Below are 15043 nucleotides of genomic sequence, written 5' to 3'. Positions count from 1 at the left end.
AATCCGCAAATGCCAAAAAGTTTATGTATTTATAATGAGCAAATAAATATTCGCCACCAATATCGGCGGGATTTGCATAATGAAGGCGAAACCATTCAAATGAGTTGCACTTTTTCCGCTGCCTTAATTTGTATAAATATGTGCGAGTGGGTGGGAGTCGCCTAGCCCCTTAAAAAAATCCAAACAAAAAACGAAGCTGGCATACAAAACGACTGATTTGCAGCGTAAAATATATGTACATAAATACAATATATAGACATTTGCATTCGGATGCGTGGAGCCCCGGGTAAAAGCTAATAGCTAATGGAGAACTTACGTGCCAATTGACATTCATGAGTCCCAAGGCCGAATACATTAAAATAATTGCATGTTCTAGCTCCAAAGCAGTAGATACATAGTAAATTTAAAAAAAAAAAAACATAATTGTAGCATGATCGAAATTAATTGGCCCGGTTTTCCAACTTTCCAGCGCGGAAAAATCGATCAAACGGGAAGGTTAAAAAGGGGCTGGAAGTGGGGACCCGGGCGAGGTCGTTCCAGCAATTGACGTGAGCACCTATTTACCCACCAAAACCACATACAAGCACAACCCTACCTATGCTATCCACAAGTACATATACATACATATATGTATGTACATATATATACCATATAATTATAGGCGCACATAGTACTTCCCCCAAATCCCGCCCCCTTGAAAACCTACAAACGCACCCTACTCCATTCAAATAACCCCACACGTCAACCACATATATCGGTACATGCACAAGTATTTATTTAGGTACATGCAATGCGGATGAGTGGAACTTTATCGTGTCACGAGGTTTAATACGTTTGAATAAACACTGTGACACTGAAGCATCTCGCATTTATATGTGCTAAACGAATTGATCAGTAACAAAGAAATTAAACGTTGATATTAAGATGCTTTAAGAACGGATTCAAAAAAAGTAAAAGTTTTTAAAAGTATATTAAATAGTGTTTTCCCAACTTTTAATTACAGTTTTTTTAATCAAATTAAAAAGCTTATGATTATTATGATTATTTATTAAATTTAATTAAAAATGTTGTTTTGGATTATGCTTTTAACGCTTTAATCTTTTTTGGATTTTTTTTCAATTTTATGACATGCAGTTAATTTTGAATCACAAATTTTAAGTTCTAGGCTTGCTCTATAGTCTTAAATTTTCCAAAAAATTACTCATTCGACACGTAGTCCAGTTCGATCTTTGTACAAACAAATCTTTTAAATAATTCAAACTTAGTTAACTAATTGATCTCGCTTAAATTGAAGTTCAAATATGGGAAGCGCAATAAGCTGTTTGAAATTTGAAAATACACTAATGTAAAAAAAATAGTTTTCATAAAAACGTAAGAAAATGTATTTTATATTATACACATAACATGCAGCAGTGTATCTTTACTTATAAATAAAGATAACCTTAAAATACCAGAAATGTATCCTATTAAAGCGGGAACCCCCTAACAAAACTAGCCTAAGTTAATCAGTATTGATTTAACATCCCCCCAATTCCATTCGATTTCTTGTGCCATCTCTAAAACATACACACGCACACGATTCCACAATTAGAGGCAGACAAACAAACAAAACAAAAGATCCCCCACACCAACAAGCACAACAACAATTTTGGGATCGAAATAAAACTGAAAGCAGCGCGCTGCTCCAAAAAAACATAAAGCACGTAGATGGAAAATGGAAAGAAGGGGGAGCGCGAAAGAGAAGTAAAGAGAAGGGAACAAGAGAGCGGAAAAAGGGGAAAACGAGAGTGAGCGCATTAGAATAGCTCTGCTGCAACAATTAATGCATATTAAGGTCAGTTTTTTTGCCCTTCTGTTCTGCTTTTCGAAAAACACCAAGTGTGGCCCATAGATGGAGCCAGCAGTCTCAAGTCAAACGTGGAAAATATTTATAATTTACAGTTACATTGGCTAAGAAAACTTAAGTCTTAGAAATAAAAATATGTTACAATATATTTATGGAAATAAATAAATATATATATATTTTTGTTTAAATTTAAGGATATTATAAATCTGAATTAAAACTTATTCTTTTTTTTTTGTTGTTTTGCAACAAATGTAATAACAACATAAAAAATTTTGTATGTTGAAAAAAAGTTTTTAAATATATTATTTGTAAAAAAAAAAAACATTTTCAAAAAAAGACTTTCGACTAATAAAAGTTCAATTATTTATTCTGACAAGTAAAGCTTAAGCTAAAAAGAGATTTATTCTTACGGTTTCCCTTGATTTGTTTTAGGAAAATTCGAGTTGTGAAAGATCGATGAAGCGCGAACATAAATAGCGCTGATTTCATAGTTGATGATCCACAAACTCGGTTCACAAAAAAAAATGCCAATGAGCATTAGCTGCGGCCCACTCGAAATGCCGAAAAACTTCTGTTTTTGGCATGGAAAGGCAACAACAACAAAAACAACAGCAACCAGTTAACAAAAGCTACAATTTACAGAGCGATTGACGTCATTGGAAGGTTTATTATTTTTTTTTTTTCTATGGAAAAGTTTATGTAAGTCTGTGGGCAGAAAATGTGTGTATTAGTGCGCGTGCTGGGCGACAAGTGCAATGCATTTCTTGAATGGTGCGCATGCACTGACCCCCCACCCACTTTTCAAATCCCCCTGCCCACACCCCTTGAAAAAACTAAGAGAATGAGAGGGAGTCGAAAAGCTTTTATATGTGTGTGCAAAGCAATTTCATGTCATAAGTGCATAAAAATTGCAAGGCCCTGAAAAGCGGTTCGCTTCACATGACAAACATTAGAATTATCAGTCGAGCTCTCTTTGCCTCTCTTTCGCTCTCCATATCGCCCCCTCTCTTTCACTCTCCGTATCACTCTCTCTTTCTCGGCCTCTCCACCGCTCATTATCTAATGTTCACTTTGGAGGTTTTTGCAAAAAAAAAAAAAAAAAAAAGAGTACAAACTATAACCTGCCCTAGAACTTTTTTTACATACTAACTTATGCACACACGCGTAGATAAAAATTCGTATGTAACCACAGTTGGGGCCAAGAATATAGCACATGAAAATGTAACACTAACACTTACATATTTATAACTGTGTTTTCATTTCTGTTTTTTATCCACAATTGAATGTTGTTATATTTAGACTAGTTTTTAAGAAATAATAATTTTGCTAAAAACAAACAAAATTATTATAAAAAAAATATGTTTAATTATATTTGAAGTTATTTTTAAAGTTGATCAAATTTTAGTTTTAACGTAACATAACTGCTATTTCAGTTAACACATGTGGTTTTCCTCAAAACACAGTAAAAGCTAGTTAATTACCCAGTCAGTTCTTAAAATATTTATTAACGAAAACGCTTATTGAATTTTATGACTTAAAATAGCTGTACTTAAATTTTTTACACTAAAGCATAATACTAATGGTTTTGGATACAAATCAGTTGAACAATTTTAAATCCTTGATGTTTACAAATCACATAGTAACAAATCCAATAAACTTAAATGTATTTAAAAGGAAAACAGATGATTTGTTAAAATGAAAAACACAAACGATAAAAAAAGTACCAAATGATTATTCAGCAACCGAAAGGTACTAATCAAATAATACTTTATTGAGACTTCAGGTTATTTTAAGGGCTGTCTCCGGTCCTATAATAGTCACCAGAGTTGTTGGTATGTACTGGCGTTAGCTATCTCATTTTGGTTGCAGTTTTTGTTGACGTGTTTTTTTGCAACGAAGCCCTTCAATGGATGCCCACACAACCACACACCTGGAAACTAACTCAAAGGTAGATAGCTAGCCTCTAGAATTATCCACGTGCATATGTGCATACGTATGTATGTATGTATGTACATATGTATGTCTAAGTAGCTAGCTATAGCGACAGGTGTTGGATTTTTCTTCAAACTGCACTGCGTTGACATTTAGCTTAACTAAAGTATCTGCCTATGTATATCTATGATCCCCGATCGATCAATTAATAAGTAATTGATACACATAAAACTTAATGCTGATCTTTTGGAAATTATCACCAATTGGATTTATGTATAATGCTTAACAAATAAAAAAATATTCTGTTGGGGCACTCCCTCAAAATTGCCATATCATTTTATTATTTATTCAATGCAGTGTTTATTTGAATAGGAGCTTTTTTATGCGTTGATATCGTGTTTATTTTTGCCTGTTTTATTAACTGGTTAGAACGCGTAAATTAAAAATGCTTAAATTAAAAGACAAGAAATATTTGAATATTAAGGTTGAATTTTTATTAATAGCTACCATACGTATTTTTAGGTCTTATTGTATTTCTGCATTCAACAACAATGTGATATGAAATGCTTCAATTTGAAATTAATTTTACATAAATACATTATATTTTAGTAGTGTTATATAAATCTGTTTTATTTTTCTAATTTTTTTTAATCTTTAAAAATGTTTTATGGTATAATGGAGTTAATTAATAAGTTAAACAAATATATTTGACAATATAGTTAAGATCCATATCTGCTAATTTAAATCTCCAAACCCCAAGGTTTTATTCAGGTCTATGTGTCATGAAGGTGTACCATTCCCCTTTCCTTGTCACTCTTTTTTACCTTGGCTATGACATAATGTTCAAGCTAAGTTGAAGAGTTGCCCAAAATTTGCACTTTAAATTTAATTGTCAGTTCAATTTAATTGCGGCAACAAATTAGCAACGCTCAAAAGTTAGTTTATGGGAAAGATGAAAGTCTGTGTACTTCACACAGCCATGACCATATTAATAGTAATAAGATATTATCAACAACTTTTTCTTCAAATACGAACATATTTTTCGTATAATCCCTCACTATTCGCAACATTTTTTAAATGGTTAAGAACAAGATACTTATAGGTATATTTTGTAAATTTTATATTTTGTATAACTAGATGATAATCCAATGATCCGTTGTTTAAATTGGATTGAGATAAGGAGGTCTAAAACATAACTTTTTTGCTTTTAAACTAACAAACATTTGTTCCGAAAAAAATCGTTTATGTTCATTTTTAAAAGAATGAAACAGCAGCCATAGAAATGTATTATATTATAAATGTAAGAGAATAAAATCGACATAATTGGCCGTTCTAATGTTAAAATAAATTAAATTTAAACTACAAATTAGCCATTAACAAATGTTGGGCTATGAGCTAATGCTCCTTCAATTTATTTCCCTTCTTCTCTTTATTTCATTATCCTTAAAGGAAAAAGCTCGCTTGGCAACAGAAGTGGAAAGTTAAGTCAAGCCAAGGGAAAAGGTGGAAAAGAGAGAAAAAAACAGGAGCATACTTCGTGGCGCTTTAGCCTGGGCTCTCTCTTTTGTACTCCCTCTTCGACCCCATCCCTCTCTGGCACGATTTTGGCTCGTGTGGATCTCGTGCTCTCTGTCACTCCCCCGAAAAGAGAGAGGAGTGAAAGCAAGAGGGAGAGGGAGAGCACGCGCATTTATCCCTTCGATCTGGAATAACTTTTTGTGCTTGGTTGGAATGTGGAATAACGGCAATAGTATGCCTCTCATTTAACGTTATTTTAGGGTAGTTTTATGCTCTTCGGCCCTGAAGCTCTATTTGCCTCAATCGATGTTCCCTCCTTCCCACCCTACACCTCCCCCTGAAAATACCCACTTTTTGGGGTGGAAATTGTTTCGGTTTCGGGGATCATCATCATCATCATCATATTGTAACGAGCCGAAATAAACTTTTTTCTGTTTAGGGTTTCACCATTTTGATGTTTCCATAGTTGTTGTTGTGGGCCGACATGACAACGTGAAATTTACTTTATTGTCTGTCCGTGTATTCCATTTCAAAGCATTACTTTTTCGCTGATGCGCCCTCGGGGCGAATCGGTGAAGCGCCCACACCCATCTCCATAAATGTACAAAAAACACTATATATGTATGTATGTAGTAACAATATACACACTCACATGCCCAGACGACAGTCAAACTTCCCTAACCATAACTCCCTAAACCATGAACTTCCAATTAGTAACATTTACCTTAAAGAACAAAAAACACAAATAAATTGTTTTCTCATAAAAATCTCAGAGTATGATTTTAACGTATGATTCAAACGTTATAAAACTAAATTTTCATTAATTTTCGGTTAATTTCATAATAAAAAGTTTTAAAAGGTATAAAATAAACAAAATACTTTTTAATACTGAATTTACAAATTTTTGAACCTTAACATTACTGATTCAAATTGAATAATAGTAAAGTTAACCTTTTTCTATCTGATTTCCCGCCAAACCAGCTAGTTTTTAAAAAAGTCACAGAACAAACGTTTTTTCTAACGATCTGCCCAACACATCAATAATTATTCGAGGATCACAAAATAAACCCTTACATTTTTCTAAAAACGACAAAGGCTAACAAACTTTCATTTTTTATCTGATCCAAGCAAATTGGGTATTTTTCGACGCGCATTTTTAAAAAGAATGCAACTAGGTTAAAAAAGTATAATATTTTACCAAATTCGGCCCAAGAACACAAACCTTAAACATTTTTAGTATGTCACTTTCACCGCCATTTCTGCTCAACCAATTAATTTTCTTAAAGATATGCACACCATTTTCTTCTTGGTAAACTCTGTAGTTATAAACAGTAGTCTCCTGTGCACACGCTTTTGGTGTGCATCGTCACTACATGTACTGCCGTAAACAGTGATAACTTATATAAGTCATTTAAGTCATTGGTGTAGACTATATACATATATAAAATATTCAACATTTTAAAAAGAATTTTAACGAAGTTCGATCTTTAATTAACCTACTGTTTTTTCGACGATTAATAAAAGGTTTAAGTTATCGAAGCCCGACTGTATCCCCATCAAGGGATCGTCGAAAAGCTCAACATCAAAATGATTTTTAAACATTGTCTTTTTGTTTTTGCATGCAACTTTCTATGTGTGTATAAATCTTTTTTATATGTAATTAACTTTTATTCGCGGCTTTTGTTTTTTTTTCTCCGTTTCTTTGTTGCCATAACAATTGCAAAAAAAAAAACTTGATTTTCAGCGTGTACGAAAATAAGTGCTTACGATAACTGTGTTTCATTAAAAAACCGCAGCCGCATCAGCGGCACACCACTCATAACTTGGAAACTATGTATAATTGCGCGTCTTAAAATTCTGCACGTTATTAATGGCACTAAGAAATCTGAACTTTAATATAATTAACAGACATAAAACTTGCAAAATTAAATAGCTGAAAATTGGTTGGATACAGACTGAAGATACAAAATTTTGAAAATAAGTTATGCATATCTGTTGTAGATATTCTTTCCTTGTTTTAAATCTTAAATAATAAGTAATATAAGTAAAAATGTAGGCTAAGGAAATCCAACTACAATTACTTAAAATTTTAATTATTGAGCAAAAAAAAAATTTTAAATGCTTTTTTTTATGTCTACGAATATTGGCTTTTCTACTTAAAACTACTAAAACAAAGAAAATATTGGCTAAGATCATGAAAATAAGAAGCTGGAACTGAAGATCGAAAGATCAAAAAACTTGTTTGGCTTCTGTTTTCTGCTGTTGTTTTTTTTGGCAACGTTTTTTTTTTCATTACCGAAGCTACAGCAAAGTGAAAATTTGAGCCGCACCTCAAGTCAGTTAAAACTTTAATCTATGGAAACCCTTGCCAAAATGTGGTTTAAACCTAGACTTTTGTTACTCTAAGAAAAATGAGTAAAGGATTTTCTTCTGAATTTTATTTTATGTGAGTCAATGGAAACAAGAACATTAACTTAAATAAAGAATTTAAACCTGTTTATGTGTAGGACAGAAAAGTTATTATAAATAGAAGCTCACAACGATTTAAAGGATTCCTTTTCTTTACAATACATTGTGTTTTGTAAAGATGTTTTATAAACTTAAAACTCTTAATGTTTATGAAATGTCTCCAAAATAGTTAAGAACTTTTTCCCAAAGTATTGTAGAATTAACCAAGTTAAAACGCAGATATGAGTCACTGATTGAGTGCATGAGTATGTTCAAAGCTCTTGTGATTGGGGTTTTACCTTGTTTTCCCATCTTTTCTCCATCTTCTCTTTTCTTGGGCTTCCAATTCGCCAGAATGGCGAACACAGCTGTTCCATAAAAATTCCTTTTTCGCGTTTAATTTTAGCCACAGAAATTGCACGGGGAAAACAAAAAGTGCAAGAACAAAAAATGTTTATTTTCGTGTTGTGCTCGAAACTCATTTACATGCTAAAAACACAAACTCACACATTGGCAAAACCAGCAAAAGAGCGAAGAAGCCGACGAAGAAAATGCGAAAAGGAAGCGAGCAAAATGCGTGGGACGCCAACTCTACACCCCGGGCCACAAAAAGATGGATAACCTTGAAAGAGTCGTGGTGCCGAGCTGGCCAACAAATGGCGTCAGCGTGGGGTATATCATCATACCCCAAATGGAAATTTTTTTGGAGTAAAGTAGCTTACAAAACGTCTTAAGATCCCACTTTTATCATCAGTTCTCGCTCTCTATAACTGGTTACAATAATAAAAATAAAGATAAATATATTTAAAATCTTCTGAACGATGATTGAAGCTTTATTTAAATGAGAGCACCCACAAAGGTCTACCGTAAATCGATGTTGAGAAAATGTTTTAATAATAGTTTTTATTTTATACTTTATCTTGTTATAATAACCATTTTATGTATGTATCTAGAACTATTTTTTTTATAATAATTTTTTACCATAATCATTTCATTAAATTCATAAATTTTGCGGTTTAGTATTTCAGTTCATTTGACAGTGGGCTGTATTGTTATTATGTTGCTATGAGTATCTCCGAATCGATCAGTTTTCGGATCAGAGTCGCATTGTTTGCCATCTCGCAGAGTGTTTGTGGCACACACCCCTGATAAAATTCACATGCGAATGCAAATTGCAAATGCAAAGCTAGAGGGGGCTACATGGCCACAATTTGTGTAGTACCTAGAACCCACAAGACCATGTAGAAGACCCATGTACATATGCATCCATGCCCTGTCTGTCCATCGAAAACCGAGAAACCAAGAAACCGAGCATTTATAGCCCAGAAGAGCAGATGTGCGGCGTTGTGGCTCCCGCTAGCTACACCGATTCCTATTCCAATTCCGATTCCGATTCCGATCCCAACCCCCCCTTGAGGGTACCTTGAATTTTCCCATTTTATGCGCCCCTACCCATTGTGTTTTTGTTCCTCCATTAATCTGCTTTTCGTTTGTGTACGAGTATATGTATGTATGTACGAGTATGTGGCACATGCATTTGTTTTTTTGTTTTTTGTTTTTTTGCATGCTCATGTTCATTTCCTTTTGTCAATTGAATTTAATGGAGTTGAGTGGCGACCCGTTTCGTGTCGGTATGGGTGAGAGTATCTGTGAGTGTTCGTGTGGCCAAGGGTGGAATAAAAATTGATCGATCAAGTTGATCAGGGAAGCGTGCAACGATCGTGTGCATAATGTATGTATAGTTAGGGGTGGTTTTTCACATCCTGATCGGCAGCTGTTGTAATTTTGTTTTTCGTTAGTTGGGGAGGGCGGGAAAATTGCCGAGTGCAACCCTTGGGGAACTGGATCCTACAGCTGGACCCAATGCACCCGGTTTCCACACTAAGTAAGGAGACAAACTGGGAGTTCTGAAACCAATTTGAATATTTATGCACATGTGTTTTCATTTTACGGCCATTGAAGGACAATTTGGAAACCTTTTAGGGACCATTCGAATAAAAATAAAAATTAACACCTTAACACTTTTTAATGAAAAAAAAACCGTAACCCATTTTAAGTGAGTATTGACCAAATATAGAAGTTAAAAAAGTTATAGTTATTTAGAAAGTGTTTTTTCATAAAAAACCAATTAAATAAATCGATTCGATTTGTATATTTCTCCTATTTCAGACGAGTTGTTAATGTAATGATTATTTGGTTTCTATTAACTAAAATATACGTAAAACAATTTTAAATTTGTTGTATATTGTTTTATGACACCTTTAACTGTATTTTTAACAGTATTATTATAGCATGCTAATGAAGATATAAAAACGGAGTGATAAGATATGCACTGTAAAAAAGTAATTCACTATTCCATGGAACTAATTGTTGTAGCTACAGTTATTTATTAATTTGGGAAAAGTTGAGTGGTTATTTTTCCACGCTGCAAGATAAACATTTTAATCCTACGCATTAGTCGCCGTTGTAGAATTTTTTTTTAAGGTTTCAAGGACAAATTTATTTTCCAGTATAGAGGGGTTGAATGCAACTCTTTTTTTTGCCAAGTGCCACGACCAAGAGTCCCCTGTGAGATCGCAGCTGACGTTCGGTTCCGTTTTTGCAACGCAATAAAAAGGGGGGACGGAATGGGACCACCAACCCCCGGCGGCAGGATCTCGGTGCGTTCGAGTTTCCACCCCAATTGGAAGGGACAGTGCCACCCTCGCACCCTCCGAGTTCCAAACCGGCCTACGCTGCTACCACCCGCCGACCGTCTGCTCGTGATCTGACTGTCGCTCCCCCGTTTTCGGTTTTTAGGGGTTGGTTTTTGGTCCTTGACAGCGGCAGCAGACAAAAAAAGCTCTTTGCTCCGAGACACCGAAGCAACAACCCCCCAGCGGAAAAAGCGAAAAGGGAAGGCAACATCCGGCCATCCGACGGCAGGGATGGAGGGTTTAGGGTTGCAACTGTGGTCAGAGGGGATCATGCTTGGCTGCCGCTCAATTTCTGGGCCCTGTAATGCCTGTCGTTGCCAGACACCCGACCACCCGACCATACGACCACCCGACCACCCTCCCATCGAAACTCCTTCACCCCCCAGGGCATCCTCCCACCCCTCACAAATGCTTCCTTGGTGCCACAGCTCAGGGGGTATTAGTGTTTTTCCCAGGACTTGGCTATTTTCGGGCCTATAATGGGTATAGCGAATTTTTGGATTTGCCAACGACGTTTGCCGAAATATTACAGACAACGCGTGAATCACTATAGTACTCATAAATATGGAAAAGTACAGAATTTTTTAAGAATAAAATTCAGCCAGTCTTAAATTATTAGATCCTTTTATAATATGTCATTGTCCAACTGACCTGTATAATAAGTTTGTCAAAACTTGTTTCTTTCACTTATCGATCGATTATACAATGTAGTAAAAGGAACACGATTCATAAAATTAATTTAAAACAAAGTTTAAGAAATGGATGAGAACAATCCATTTTTTCAAACCATCCAATACGAAACTAGAGTATTTTAGGAAATGTAAGATAACCTTGCCACACCTTAATCTTATCTCTAGGTCATGTTTTTCTGAAAAAAAAATTCTCCGATTTAATAGAAATAGTTTACTGCTTCTTTAGATCAACATGTTTATTGGCAACAAAAAATTGCAGAATTGTAGATTTCAACCTACTATAGTGCATTTGGTAAAATACCCACTTATGAGCATGATTGGTTGAAACTTCTACAACAATTTTTTTTTTGACGAACTCGATAAAATGGTTTACCAAGCTACAGTTACATATTTCTCAGCATAATCCGCTGTAACTATCAATAGCATCAGTTCGCATTATATCTGCATAGCTGTCATAAGAACATCAGTTGTCCAGGGGTATTAAAAAAGCTCAGTTTTCGTTTCCCTCCGGTACTCTAAATGCGTTTTTGTGTAGGGTTGGAAAATCGATAATCTTGGGCGGATCGGGAATGGAAATGTGCGCAGTTGGCAATCTGATAAAGATGATGATGTTAATATGTATTTTCAAGGGGGGAGGTTGGCTGACCATGGCTTCCTTTCACTCGGATTAACTCGCTATTGTTACCAATTCTCTATCTCTCACTCGTTCGCTGTGACCCAAAAAGTAATGAGCAAAAGAAGAAAAGAATTTAAATTTGCAGGCGAAAGAAAACCAGAAAGTTCCATTAACAACAAATATTTTTGGCAGCCACAGACTCAATTTTAATGTTCTCTTCATTTTTTTTTTTTTTTGGGAGCGGGAAGCTGTTTGGGGGTTTGGGGGGTTTTTACCGAGCGGGAATTTTTGAAAAGCACACGCCATCCATCACTCAACACTGAAAACAATGTGATCAATGAAGTATATATTTAATTAGTTATTAAAACTTTGTATTTTGAAAAGCAGTCTGTTTTAATCTATTTCATTTTTTGTAATAGCTACACGGGTATATAAATTTCGGCTTACCGAAATTATTAAAGTTGTTTAAATGAAAGGAACATTCAAAATATAGAAAATCTTATCTTGCATTGTTTTCTCTGTGCGGTAATCGCTCGAAAGAGAGTAAAAGAGAGCGATATAGAAAGAGATACATAATGCTTATTCTGTTTCGAGTTCGAAATTAAAACGAAGCTAAGCTCAAAAATGGGAATTCGAACTGGAATTGAAATTGAAAAGAGCGGCGCGAAATCATAATGGAAATCAAAAATAGCAACCAAACACACATGCACTCACACTGATAAACAACGAAGTGTGTTGAAAGAAAAGCCACAAAAATGTGTTCGACGAAAATTGTTGAGCAAAAGAAACGGCGGAAAAAATTCAATTACATATTGGCTTTTGTTTATTTGTTGGCGCGGCTTTGAAATGGATTGGAATTTTGGTGTGTTGTGTGAAATCACGGACTCCAACTTTTATTTCTCTGTTTTTTTTTTTTCGAGAGGGGTGCGGCATAAATTTTCACTTTGCCAGTGGAATAACAACAACAAGCGAGCGGCGTAGAAGTGTTGCCAAAAATACAAAAACACACACACACTCTGGAATTTCGAATGCCAAAACGAGTTTTGAAACTCTGGTTCCTCTGCTTCTTCTTGCTCTCGCCGAATATTTTCTTCGTCATTCAAGAGCTAAAAAAAGGTAGAAAATAAGCAAAAAGCGTTGAAAAAATTTCCAACTTTTATTGTTAATTTCTTTGAGCGCAGCTTTTTAAGCTTGCTGCGCGGGCGTCGACGTCGGTAGAGAAGCACTTTAAGAAAATAATTGATCTTGATCTTGTATCTTTTTTAACTGATTAAGTTAATTTTTTTTTTGTTTTAAGTTAATTAAAATAATTTATTTATAATTTTGTATGTATGTACATATTTTTATTTTATTTTTTCCAGATCTGCTAATAAATCTAGAGATATTAGATTTCTTACCGTGCATAAGCATTATTTTTGTTCTTGTTTTTGGAGCCAACTTTTTTTTTACAAATTTGCTCAAATCAGGTAATTATTTATATTTAAGCATCAAAATCAAGTTTTGGCAATTGCTAATGCAAGACGTAAAAAATGGGAAAACATTTATACGAATGTACGCCTGTGTAAAGGTATGCTTGTACATTGACGATTTTATTAGAAAGTAGCAATTGGCAAAAACAAACGATATGTATGCAAAATGGCGAAATGCAAAAAAAAGTGGAACCATAAATTGAAAGTTTTATCTTTCCTGACACCTTTCTACTTCCCCAGCCGGGAATTTTAATTGCCTCGCTAAAAATAATGACAGGTGCCTGGTGAACTATGTTCTTCGGCGTTAATTACATTAATTTTATTTGTAGTAATATTACCTGTGTATATGAGCTGTTAATTTATTGAGTTTTTGATGTTCTGTATGGATGATGAGATCATTTTATTTTAGTATTCTACTAAAAAGCATTAAGAAAGAAATTTACTTGCAAAAAACGACATGGAAATTTATGATGTATATATGTATTTATGCTCATATGTACAGGTATTTTAAAAGCTAACATACATATATGGTGTTTAAACAAGTATTGTTAATTTAATAGATCCTAATTTATAAAGCTTGCTAAAATGGTTTAAAGGGATTATTATTTTGTCGTAAAATTTTATTTAATCGGCCATTTTTAATTTTTTTCTTTAATTGGAAAGCTTTATCCATGCGAAGGATATCTATTCAGGTGTTAAAATACCTCTATACTTAAGATGAAACAAAAACCCGAAGTGCCTTTCCTTAAGTTTTTATCTTTCAATCAACTTAAATATTTTATTTTACATTTAACGATTTTAAATTTTTTTAACATTTAAACAACTGTTTTTAAAACCTTTCTTCTATTTAAATGGTACATAATCGACAAGGTCACAGCAATCCTTACCAACCAAATTCGGTTGGTATTAAAGTATACATACATATTTATGTACATTGTACATATGTACATACATCCATACATACATACATCTACATATATTTATACTTACATTTTACATATTTAAATTCATACCATTTCCAACAGGATTTGGTTGAAAGATATTTGTGTGTCATACATTTCTGTACATACTTTTTACCATATTTATTGCGATCAACGGAGCTTTTTACGGAGAACTCCATATACATACATATGTACATGTTTTCGTATGTGCCAACCAGAAAAAACATTTTCTTTGCCTTTTCATTTAGCTCGACTTCCTTTTGCCACCCACAACCCCTTCTTCTTTAATTCCTCCCGCTTTTCAAGCAGACAATTGCAAAAAGCAATCAACTGTATCGTCGCCTATCACCTTCTCCCTCGCACTCGCTCGTTCTAGCGCACGAACGATCTTCGGATTTTCGAATGCAGCAGAAAGAACAACAAAAAGCAGAAACTTCGTGCCCACACGCATATACACAGGCAAACCTTTTTCATTTTCGACTTTTGTTCGAACTTTTTTGCACCGATTTTTTTTAATAGCAAACGGCAACTCAGGAATAAATCGTCGTCGCTCCGCACGTTAAATTTTCGTTATTTCCCACCCACACAGAAAATCATATTTGTTGGTAATTTAAAAAGCTGCGCGCATTGCATTACATAAATCCAAGTGGAGTAACGAAAAAGAAAAGCAGAAACACCAAACCGAGTGATGTGAAATATGTACATTTTTGTGTCGAGTGCAAATGCATAACAATTATTTATTATAATTAAAGTTCGGAACAGATAATAATACGTTGGTGTTTGTGAGTGTTTGTCGTCTCTCCTTCGCAAGAGAGACCGAGACGGAGGGAGAGAGAACGTGGCCGAGTTGCAATGAAAACTCCAATGAAAATTCAGGTGAGCGAT

The 15043-nt window shown here is 34.4% G+C and overlaps 1 protein-coding gene across 1 annotated transcript in view; it reads left to right on the top strand.

The window, feature by feature from the left end:
* Positions 1 to 14686: 14686 nt before the first annotated feature.
* LOC108149682 (longitudinals lacking protein, isoforms F/I/K/T) overlaps positions 14687 to 15043 on the top strand; it is a 63188-nt gene continuing 62831 nt past the window's right edge. Inside the window, exon 1 of the mRNA XM_041707384.1 lies at positions 14687 to 15034. The gene's annotated coding sequence lies outside the window, so the exon portion shown is untranslated. The remainder of the gene's footprint in view (positions 15035 to 15043) is intronic.

This window comes from Drosophila elegans, unplaced genomic scaffold (assembly GCF_018152505.1).
Source record: "Drosophila elegans isolate 14027-0461.03 unplaced genomic scaffold, ASM1815250v1 contig_183, whole genome shotgun sequence".
Taxonomy (NCBI): Eukaryota; Metazoa; Arthropoda; class Insecta; order Diptera; family Drosophilidae; genus Drosophila; species Drosophila elegans.
The sequence above is the reverse complement of the archived record's forward strand: the minus strand, read 5'-3'. Positions and strand labels throughout refer to the sequence as shown.